At 37.1% G+C, this 10,576-nt stretch overlaps 1 long non-coding RNA gene across 1 annotated transcript in view; it reads right to left on the bottom strand.

Moving 5' to 3' along the window:
- Positions 1 to 10,576, bottom strand: part of LOC111085498 — a 25,083-nt gene that overhangs the window by 6,453 nt on the left and 8,054 nt on the right. The window lies entirely within an intron of this gene.

Raw genomic sequence — 10,576 nt, 5'->3', positions numbered from 1 at the left:
GGTTTATACAAAATTGAGCAAGAGGAACATTAATACCATATATAAACAAAATGGTGATGTCACTCAATTTTCTTTAAAGATTAGTACCTACATACTCAACTGAAGAATATCGGTATTTTAACAATATACACTAGTCATACAATAATGCTATTTATGTTGCAGAATAGAACTTTCTTATTGGATAATATAGATTAAAAAGTTAAAAACACTAGCGTTTTGCCAAATTAGTATTTTATGGTTTTGATTTTTAGCTGGTTTTACCTGAAATATGCTATTTGTAAAAATTTACACAGTAGTTCCATATTTTGTGAGTAAAAAACCTTTTTTTTATTGATGTGATACCTGAGACTGTAAATATTATTCTCGTAATCAACTCTCCTAAACGTAATTGGTCTCTTATTATCAATGATAAGTAAGTGTAAAAGAGTACTCAAAAGTATGTCATCCCATTAAGCACATTTCTCTTTCATTTGAGTTGGTCATAGCCTGATGGATAGTATGCCATGACATCGATAGAATGGTCCGTGATGGTAGCTGCTGATTATACTCCAGATTTCAGCTATAGGAACATTATAATTGTGACAGTCAATTCCATTGTTTGCTTGGTTAAAAATAACTGCAGATGGTGTTGATTGGTTAGCAGTTCTAAGTTAGGAATAGATATACCTGAACTTTAGGGATCTCTGACTTGGTTGTCAACTAACATGTTGTATAGTGTGCCATTTGTGTCCCAAAAAACTATCCTTTTCTCTTACAATTTTTGAAATGCATGTTCAGTTTTATGAAAGTGGTATGTACTAGCAAGATAAACAGCTATGCAGTGTTAAAGTCCAATTTATGGGTAATTGAAGTTAAAATCAGAACTTTTGGGCATTGATATTTCATTTTGTCTTACCTATCATAGTATGTTTGGCTTTAGATCAGCAAGGTGTTACCAGTAAAACTTTGAGATTGTCATTGAACAAGGATAGAGGTTCAAATCCAGGATTCAGCATAGAAAGTTTAGATCTTTCAACCCCAAGACTTCTTAAGTAGTTTCTTGTATTCATTTAAAGGTTCCATTCTTAGTCTTTGTAGTGAAACTTTCTAATGCATTAGATCCAAGATTCAGACAAATGTAACAATTATTTTTCACATCTTTTATTTAATCAGAAAGGTCTTACACTTAGCTTAAATACTAAGGAATTATCAGCTGTATGATTATAATAAAGACAAGGATTTGTGGTCAGCAAAAATTTGTGATGTTTGGGTCATTTTGTTAACCTACTGGGACCATGACTACTATAAAGTATTGGGGAACTGTGGCATATTTTTATGTATAGGGATCATGATAGCCATATGAATTTGTGGGATCAGGTCATGTTTTATATTAGAATATGTATATACTATTTTTTATACTCAGTTCTAATTTGTTTTTTAGTTCTCATCTAAACTGGATTTATCAGCTATGAAAAACCTCATAGTTAGTTAACAGTAGTGTGAAAATTTACCAAAACACGGCATTGCTCTTATCGTTTTGATTTGTTCCTATGAAATAAAATTATTGTAGTTTAACCGTCTCCTCACCATCCAGTGGGGGACATTTTTGTTGAAAAAACAACAAATACCTAATCCAATTTTTCTTAATTTGTACCAAAATTTTTTGGACATTTTTATTGGCCAAAAAGAAGGCATTTCCCATGCTGTTTTAGCATTGGGGCTGCGAAAAGTGATTTGAAGTGGTAAGGTGACTGAAATCTATAACATTCACTGTTGAGATGGGGTAGTTCTGTAAGACTACCGGCAGCTTTTCGGGTGGTATGTGTTTTTTGTTGTTTTTTTACTAAAAATTACGAGTTTCATTTATACAGGACTGTCACTCTTGGACATCAGGAGTAAAGCAGATGTGGATTTCTGCCCATCCCTAATTGCCAGTGCTTCCTACAATCGGGTGTATCTACTTTTCAAAGTAGGGAATCACAGACACTCATTGCACTGTCTCCAGTGTGTCATTCCTCCGGATTCCTTAACTTCTGTTTCACTTTCTAATGCCCACTTTCTCCTCTTTCTTACCACCCTCTTACATTATCTCTTGTCGCTTCATATTATTTCTTAAGCACTTCATCGTGCTCTAGATAGATTTTCTGGTGAGGTTCTTTCTCTCATTTTTACATTTTTTACCACTTTAGCTACCTTTCTTTCCCCGGAGATCTTTGGCGGTGTTTCTGACTGGAGTCCCAGGCTGAGGCTGTTGTGCATCAGTCCTCATTGTCCTCCTTTTTGTTCTTAGCTTGTCCTTCTGTTTCAGTCTCTAGGCCTACTCAAGTTCATGAGTTGGGATGATTGGCTTATATTTGTCCCTTTTTGGAACAACTCCTCTCACATCTCTATACTACTACATGAGGTTGTCCGATTGGGCTGGCTAGTCAAGCATTCAAAGTATTCTTTTTATGCCTACCTGATACTTTGTACATCTTGGTGTGTTCTTCAACTCTAATCGCAGTTGAACTCAACCTTCACATCATATGCGAGTGATGAAATGTCTAGTTGTCAGGATTTGAAATTCTTACTTTCACCCTACACATCTCTCATTATTGGGGACTGGCTATCCATGAATTACTCATTCTTTTAGGCCATGCACACATGCTCCTCCTCCAATGGAAGTTGCAAAACCAGTGGGACCTCTCTCAGAATCTTTGTCCTCGATTGTGAACCTCCCTTCTCCTCTTCTCAAAGACTTGTCCTGTTTGCTCAACTGTGCCAGTACCATGTTTGGCCTCTCTTTACTGCCCCAACTGGATGTCCTTTTAACAGCTGCTTCTCTTTCAGGCTGGGGTGCACCTCTGACCAACAATATGATTTCAGGCATGTGGGCTCCGGAGAAGCATTCACTTCACAGCAACATCACTGAACTTCTCACTGTTCCCATTTCTTACCTTCTTTTGTGGATTGTTTGGTCATGATCCATTCTGACAATTCCTTGGTCATTTATTACATCAACAATTAGGAAGGTACTTTTTCCAAGACTCTTTGCTTTCGTACATTGGACTTGCTGTTTAGGGTTCATTCCCATCAAGTACATCTCATAGTTTATCATGTGCCCTGAAACTGGTGGCAAATCACCTCTTTTGGCCAGACTGTATTTTACCCATGGAGTGATCTCTCCATACTTAAGGTTTTCATTCAGTTTGGTTTCAGTTGGGCATGCCCCTCATTGATTATTTTGCCACTACTCTTTGTGCCAAACTTCCTCTCTTCTAGTCACCAGTTCCTAATCTATTGGCTCTTACAGTTTATGCTCTCAACCAAAGCTGGTCTCACCTCTCTGTATGTCTATCCTCCTCTTTGTCAGGTCCTGTTGGTGCACGTCTTTTGTTCTGCTCAACCATGGTTTCCTCTCCTTCATCAGTTGTCATCCAGGTCCCATCTTCCTCTGCCATGTTTTCCCCTCATTCTTACTCCAACCTCACACGTCTATTTTTCACCCAAAGGTGTTGTTTCTTCATCTTGACGTGTGATTTGTCCCATCCATCACCATCAGAGCTGGACTTTGATCATTTAGTCTTGTTTTCCCATTTTTGTCATCCTTCGACATTTTATGTAAGGGAAGTAGCTAGTTTTTCACTTGGTTGTTCGACCATGGATTGTCAGTTTCCATTATAGCTGGTTAGTGGGTGGCTTTGTTCTCTACATATTGCCTTTCCAGTTACCGTCAGGTGCTTTCTTCCCTGGTCCTCTCCAATTTTTTTCCATTCTTCCTCCTTCACTGACCCCCTTGTCCAACTATCATAAGTAATTGGGACTTTAATGTGGCTTTGCATGCTCTCACACATGCCCCATTTGAGCTGTTGGCTTCTTGTTCCTTGTACTAACATTCTCTTGAAACATGCTTTCTTCTCATATGCAGTCACTGTCATTCAGTTATATATGCCATTGATGTATCGTGCACTCTCTTTCTATGCAGATCAGGCTTTTCTTTTTAAGATGTCAGCTGTTCTGGAAGGTGATTATTGCTTTTCTTCTATCTCCCTACCCTCTGTTTCTCAACTCTATGCTCATTTAGACCCTGATTACCTTCTTTGTTCAGTTTGGTGTGTACGTCTCATATTCAGGGTTCCCACCATTATTTGTTTCTGATTTGGGATACCTCTTTGTCCAGGGACATCTCGCCTACTACCTTTACTGGATGGATCTGCCATCTCCTCCAGTTGATATAATCTTCCCTGGATGTTGATGCTCACAGGTTTTTTACTTTCTTCACATCAAATTCATTACCTGTCTTATTCTCTTGCATTTCGTTTTCGTCAACCATTAGAAGAGATCTTTCAGGGCTGATATCTGAACAACTCCCCACAGGTTTATCTCACATTATCTTCATCATGTGGCTGTTTTATCTCCTGCTGGATTTCTACTCCCTCTGGTATCTATTTTCTCATCTTCACACCATCTTTGAGAATGGTAGATGCCTTTTCTTTTTTCAACACCCTTTTACAGGATCCTGCCAAGTGATTGGTGTTGCCTCCAAAGGTATACTTATTTCTCAAAATTTGTATCAGCCAAGGATAACAGAAAGAACTCAACCCATTTGCAATTGTTCTACTAGTGTCCACTGTTGAAATAGGTTGTTCTGCGATACCATTTGAGGTATCCTCGTAATATTATTAGGTCGCCAAGAAATTGATGTCGTTATTTTTAGATGAAAAAAACCAAACAACTTGTATATGTCAAAACAAAACATTTATTAAATGAAATAGTCTCCATTCTTATCAATGATGCTTTTCCATCTTAGAATCAGGTTGTTAATGCCCTGATTAAAGAAACCATTTGGTTTTGAAGCAAAAAACATGTCGATATCTTCTTTAAAACCTTCCACATTTGCATACATTTTCCCATTAAGATGGTGTTGCAGCAAACGAAAAAGTTGGTAATCTGATGGTGCCATATCTAGAGAATATGGTGGGCGGGATAGAACTTCCCAATTCCATAATCTTGTGTTGCATCAAACGTGCCACATGTGGACGTGCATTGTCGTGGAGAAGAAGAACACCTTTCCAATTGATGAGTGAAGGGCGTTTCTGATTAAGGGCTTGATTTAAACATTCCAGTTGCTGACTATAGATCTCTGCATTGACAGTTTGTTGTGGATTGAGGAGTTTGAAATTAATTACTCCTTTGATGTCCCACTTAATGCAAAGCATCACTTTCAGTGGATGGAGTCCAGGTTTTGGGGTTGGAAGTAGTTTTGTCTAGGACTGAGCCATTGTTTTGGGCGTTTAATATTCGCATAGAGAATCCATTTTTCATCACCAGTGACAATTCTGTCCAAAAATGGATTACGCACCAGAAGAGATGAAGCAACGTTCACACGTTAGAAACAGTGATCATCGAAGAGTTTGTGAGGCACCCAAACACCTTCTTTAGTTTTCCTATATTCCTTAGATGTTTATGTATTGTTTCATGAGAGACATGCATTTTCAGGGCCATTTCACGAGTGTGTTGCCTTGGTTTAGACTCAGCAAGCGTCTTCAGAGCATCAATATCAATTCCAACATGTCGACACCTGCTATCACGGTTTTTAAGGCTAAAGTCACCTGAACGAAATTTGCCGAACCATCGTTAACACTTACGAACGTTCAAAATAAAATATTTCCATAAACTTCGTTGATATTCTTTGTGTATATACAGGCATTGTTTCCCTTCTTGTATTCAAATATCATTACATGCCGAATGTGTGTCTCGTCGTGTGCCATCACTATAAGGGATTAGACTATACTAAACTTTGGACATTATGTAGGCTACACTAACGTGACGTTTAGGCGGTTTGTTTAACTGTTATACGTGATGTATATTTGTTGGAGGGTGGTTAATGAAAGGGTTCCAAAACATGACATTAATTTCTTGACGACCTAATACAATTTACTATTTTGCTAAATCCAGACTACCATTCCATGGAAAAGTCAGCACCAGGGCTGTGTAAACCCACTTCTTTGGTTTGCACTTGCTGACTTTCAGAAATATGGTTTCATGATCATCCATTGCACTGTCTCCAGCAAAAGACCTTTCTGACAGGTATTCAATGGAGATTTGGGCACTTCTCCAGGTCTCCCCATCACGTATTCTCTTCCCTTCTTCAAATGGAGCATGGGAGACCTTAGCCACTGGAGTGGTGGACCTTGGAGAGTTCATCACTGATCGTACACAGCAACAGTGGGAATTAGGGTGGTGTTGACACTGTCTGTGTAGTGCAGGCCACCTCCTGCAGCGAATATTTGACCAGTTGAGTCAAGGTGTATGGTCTTATTGCACACCGACCGTACATTTATTGGCTTATCGACCAATGATGTGCAGGTACTCGTCTGGTCATGATCAAATTCTGCCCATCCCTGCAACACTTGGCGCTTGTTTACCCTTCTCTATTTTCTTCTGGGCCAAGAGTACACCCTGTTCAGGACCGAGATGCAGTTTCCCACAGGTGTGACTTTATGGTGCCTCTGCCATCAGGTATCACTCCATGGGCAGGAGTGATACCTGGTGGCAGAGGCACTTTCTAAAGGGAACTCATCTATGTTTGATGTTTGCACCGATCCTTCTGCTGTTTCAACGTGGGATTCTACCTATTCTGTGTGAGAGGTAAGGTATTGTCTCGGAAGTTAACATTTTCCTCACCTGAAATGTATTTCCAATAGATACCTTCTCACCTGTCCTCTCCACTTCTGCTGCACCTTCTTGCTTCATCGAAGAATGAAGTTATATCGAATGCAAGAGCATAAAGAGATTACTGTGCAAGGTGGTTGTGTTGACCTCCTAATGGTGGAGGGCTATTGTCACATGATGATGTCATCATGCACTAGTGCAGTTCATGTGATATTTAGGTGGGAGGTAACTCAAAGCTAGTGGCATGCAAATCTAATAGGCAGGCATGCGAGGAATCAAATTATTCTGTGTCTGAAGGAGAGTACCTATCGAAAAATGTTAACTTTTTCAAGATCTCTTATCTAAATACGAGGTGATGAAAATTGTCACACATGGTTGCATTTAGTTTCTGTACTGGTCATTGCTGATATAAATTTGAGGTTTCCACATTTTGAATTTTTATGCAAGTATATTTAGATGTATAAGTAAATTTTTGTTTTTTAAACATCATCCAATACAGCTAATATAGTGTGGTGTTGTCATTGAGATACCGAAACAGAGAGAATATATATACACTTTGAGAGTTTAAGTCAAATCTTTACATGATGCTAGTTGGAGTTTAAGAAAAATTATTAAAGACCGGCTGTTTATCAAGTACTGCGAAATGTCAGTGCATATCATTCACGCTGTCGCAATCCATTAAAGGATAATAGCTTATTTCTCATGTCCCATTACATAACTCAGGTTTACCACAAACTTAAAATTGTACAATGTCAAACTTATATATAATGACCATCACATCAATTTTCTTAACCTCTTTGTCTCTCCAATCGTATCCTTATTGCACTTCAATCATCCTTGTTCTCCAAGTTACAAGATACTTTCTGTTGTATTTTAGAACTGGATGATTACTCGGTGATATCAATTTCGTATGAGACTTTTGTTAGTATCATGAAAATGATCAACTAATCGAAGTTAGTGTTTTAGATCAAATTAGTGCCTTATTTATTTCTCTTTATTATTTTTGATTAATTTAAGGTTATTCAACTTAATTCATTAGCGTCATGACTCACGAAAATAATTGAATTAGTGTTTTAGATTATTTCAACCATCCAAGTCTCGTATGAGATTAATTAATTGATTAGTTGAATGTAACTGATTAATGAAGCAGATAATTAATCAATTGTTAAATTCCATTAATTGCCCAAGAGTATGATCCATATACGCTTGCCCTTTCTCATCTTTTTTTTTTTTTTTTTAAACTTTAGGGGAAACATGCAAATCCTTCTTGGTGTTTTTATATATATATATATATATATAATTCAAATACAGTTGTGGCATTTCAAGACAATTTCTTCTACAGACATTGTTCCAAATTGCTTAATTTAGCAAATTAGTGTATCTCTCACTTAATATTCACAGATCCTAAATATGGACTAATATATCCTAGGTTGGGTGGCTTGAGAGATTAGCAAATTGCGACCCAAGTTTATCTTCATATGAAATCCATTTCAAGTTAATCATATAGCTTTGTCTAATATTTTTCTTATTTGCTAGTGGTAAAAGTCGTTGATTTTGAATAAGATATTTCAACCATGCAGCTTTTTCTTTACCATATTTTCAGTCAGATCATTCAGGTGGACCTTTAAGTATAATTTTAGTATGAAAATAAGTTTCTCTCTCCAAAATCGTTAGGTTGAAAGAGCAATCCATGGATTTTTTATTCACTTCTTCTTTTCAACATTATAAGGGAAACGATGATCATCTTAGCTATCAAAGTTTCCCAAAAAAATTTTGCTAGAGTATTATTCCGTTCCTGATTGATTTTCTATTAACTTTCACGATCAAGAAGCCTAACCGTAGATGATAAAATGAAATCCTTCGTTTTGAGCATTTATTTTCTGAAAACCCTATGTGTCACTTTATTCAATAATTTTGTCTTCTATTTGGAGGATATCTTACCTTTTTCATGTTTATAGCAATAAAATATTGTTATTCAGTTATTTTCTTATAAGCATTCTACTGTTTCGATATATATATTATAACTGCTTCTCATGCTTTACAAAGAGTAAATCCCGTTTTCTACAATTACAGTAAATGAAAACCTTGTCATTTTCAGGAGCAAACTACAGATTTCTCGACATGTATCAGATAGAACTACAGATTCGTTCAGGAAGTGTGGCGAGTGATTCTGATTAGATAACTAAGATTTCCTAGTGTTTGTAAAGTAATGAGATTGGGCAAAGTTGATGAAAATTAAAACAGTCTTTATTACTTAACAAAAAAAAAAAAATAGCACCATAGATACTTGTGCACATGAAAAGAAAGTTGCTTCTACTAAGTTGTGCTTAGTCCCACAACTTTCTTTCTCTCGAGATAGACTTTCATTAAACTAAACACAATGATCGTAAAAAAGTGAGTTTTCTCTTTAGAATCTAGTAGAAGTGCTCAAAAGAAAACATGCTTGAATTCAACAGGTAAACTCGCCTTCTTACCTATTCGACAGTGTCACCTCGAAACATTTGTTCTCTCACAACATTGGTCAGCTGTTAAATGTAGTCAAGGTCAATCTAGCTAGGATGTTACAGTGCTAATGCTTTAATCCCTAATGCTATATATAACTGCAATATCCTCTTAGGCAGAATAGACTACATTAGGTAGAAAACTTATGATATTCCTGCATATCATACCTTTCGTCCCTTCTCTGTTTCAGGCTGACAATTAAATTCAACTTCAAAACAAATCGTCTGTAAACTCGTAACATGGTCAAGGAAAGCATTACTTTATTATTAAAAACATTTCCACTTCGCACGAATAATACAAAACTTTTAATAAAGATCTACAATACACTACAAAAGCATAAAAACCCTTTAACGAAGATTTATCAGAAATAATACTGATGTAAAACAATGAAGTAATTGAAATGAAATTCCTATTAACCTTACTTTTACCGCACACAATATGAAAACAAAATTTTAACTATGATTTAAAAATCTAAGACAATACCTCACAACGGCAAAAAGAAAACCTTTTAACTGAATTTTAAAAGTCATAGTGCAATATACTGTTACGACAACGCAGGTCACGTGACGCTTGTATCACGTCACTTCCTTCTCGAACCTTCATGAAATGTTGGGAGACTACTAGATTGGGGTAGTCTTGTATATATAAGAGCAACGTAATGCAATGTGTAATTGAACTGAGTATTGTTGAGTCGAGCACGTGAGACGTTCGTTGAGAATTATAGCGTTTGTTATAGCGCGACTGTTGAAATTAAGTGTATCGCAAAGTTATATTCAGAAATAATAAACCAGTTTTATTTAAGAAAGGACTTGTGTCGCTAAAGTTTCGTTGGAACGAATTTACGGAAAATTAATTAATGAACGGAGACGTAACAAATTGGTGTCAGAAGTGGGATGGGACCCAACTTTGCTGTGTGGACTTCAGGGCTCTTAACAGCATAACCGAAAAAGACTCATACCCACTGCCAAAAATTGATGATACTCTTGATGCCCTAAGTGGAGCCAGGTGGTTTTCAACTCTGGACTTAAAGTCAGGTTTCCATCAAGTAAAAATGGCTGAAGTAGATAGACCCAAGACAGCATTTAGTTATGGCCAAGGTCTCTGGCAATACCGAGTGATGCCATTCGGGCTCAGTAATGCTCCAGCAACATTTGAGAGGCTGATGGAACGAGTATTGGAAGACCTACAATGGTGGTTAGCTATAGTGTACCTGGATGATGTCATTGTATTTGCAACAACTTTTGACGAGGAAATGTCCCGGCTGGATGAAGTATTCAAGCGTTTGAAAGCAGCAAACCTCAAACTCCATCCCAAGAAATGTCATTCGTTCCAGAAAGAGGTGCTTTACTTAGGCCACATTGTAAGTGAGAATGGTGTGCAAACTGATCCTGATAAGGTAAAAGCAGTGTGTGACTGGCCAATACCAGACAATGTGGGAAAG

Source organism: Limulus polyphemus, unplaced genomic scaffold, assembly GCF_000517525.1.
Source record: "Limulus polyphemus unplaced genomic scaffold, Limulus_polyphemus-2.1.2 Scaffold20, whole genome shotgun sequence".
Classification (NCBI taxonomy): Eukaryota; Metazoa; Arthropoda; class Merostomata; order Xiphosura; family Limulidae; genus Limulus; species Limulus polyphemus.
Note: the sequence above shows the minus strand (reverse complement) of the source record. Positions and strands in the feature narration are given on the sequence as shown.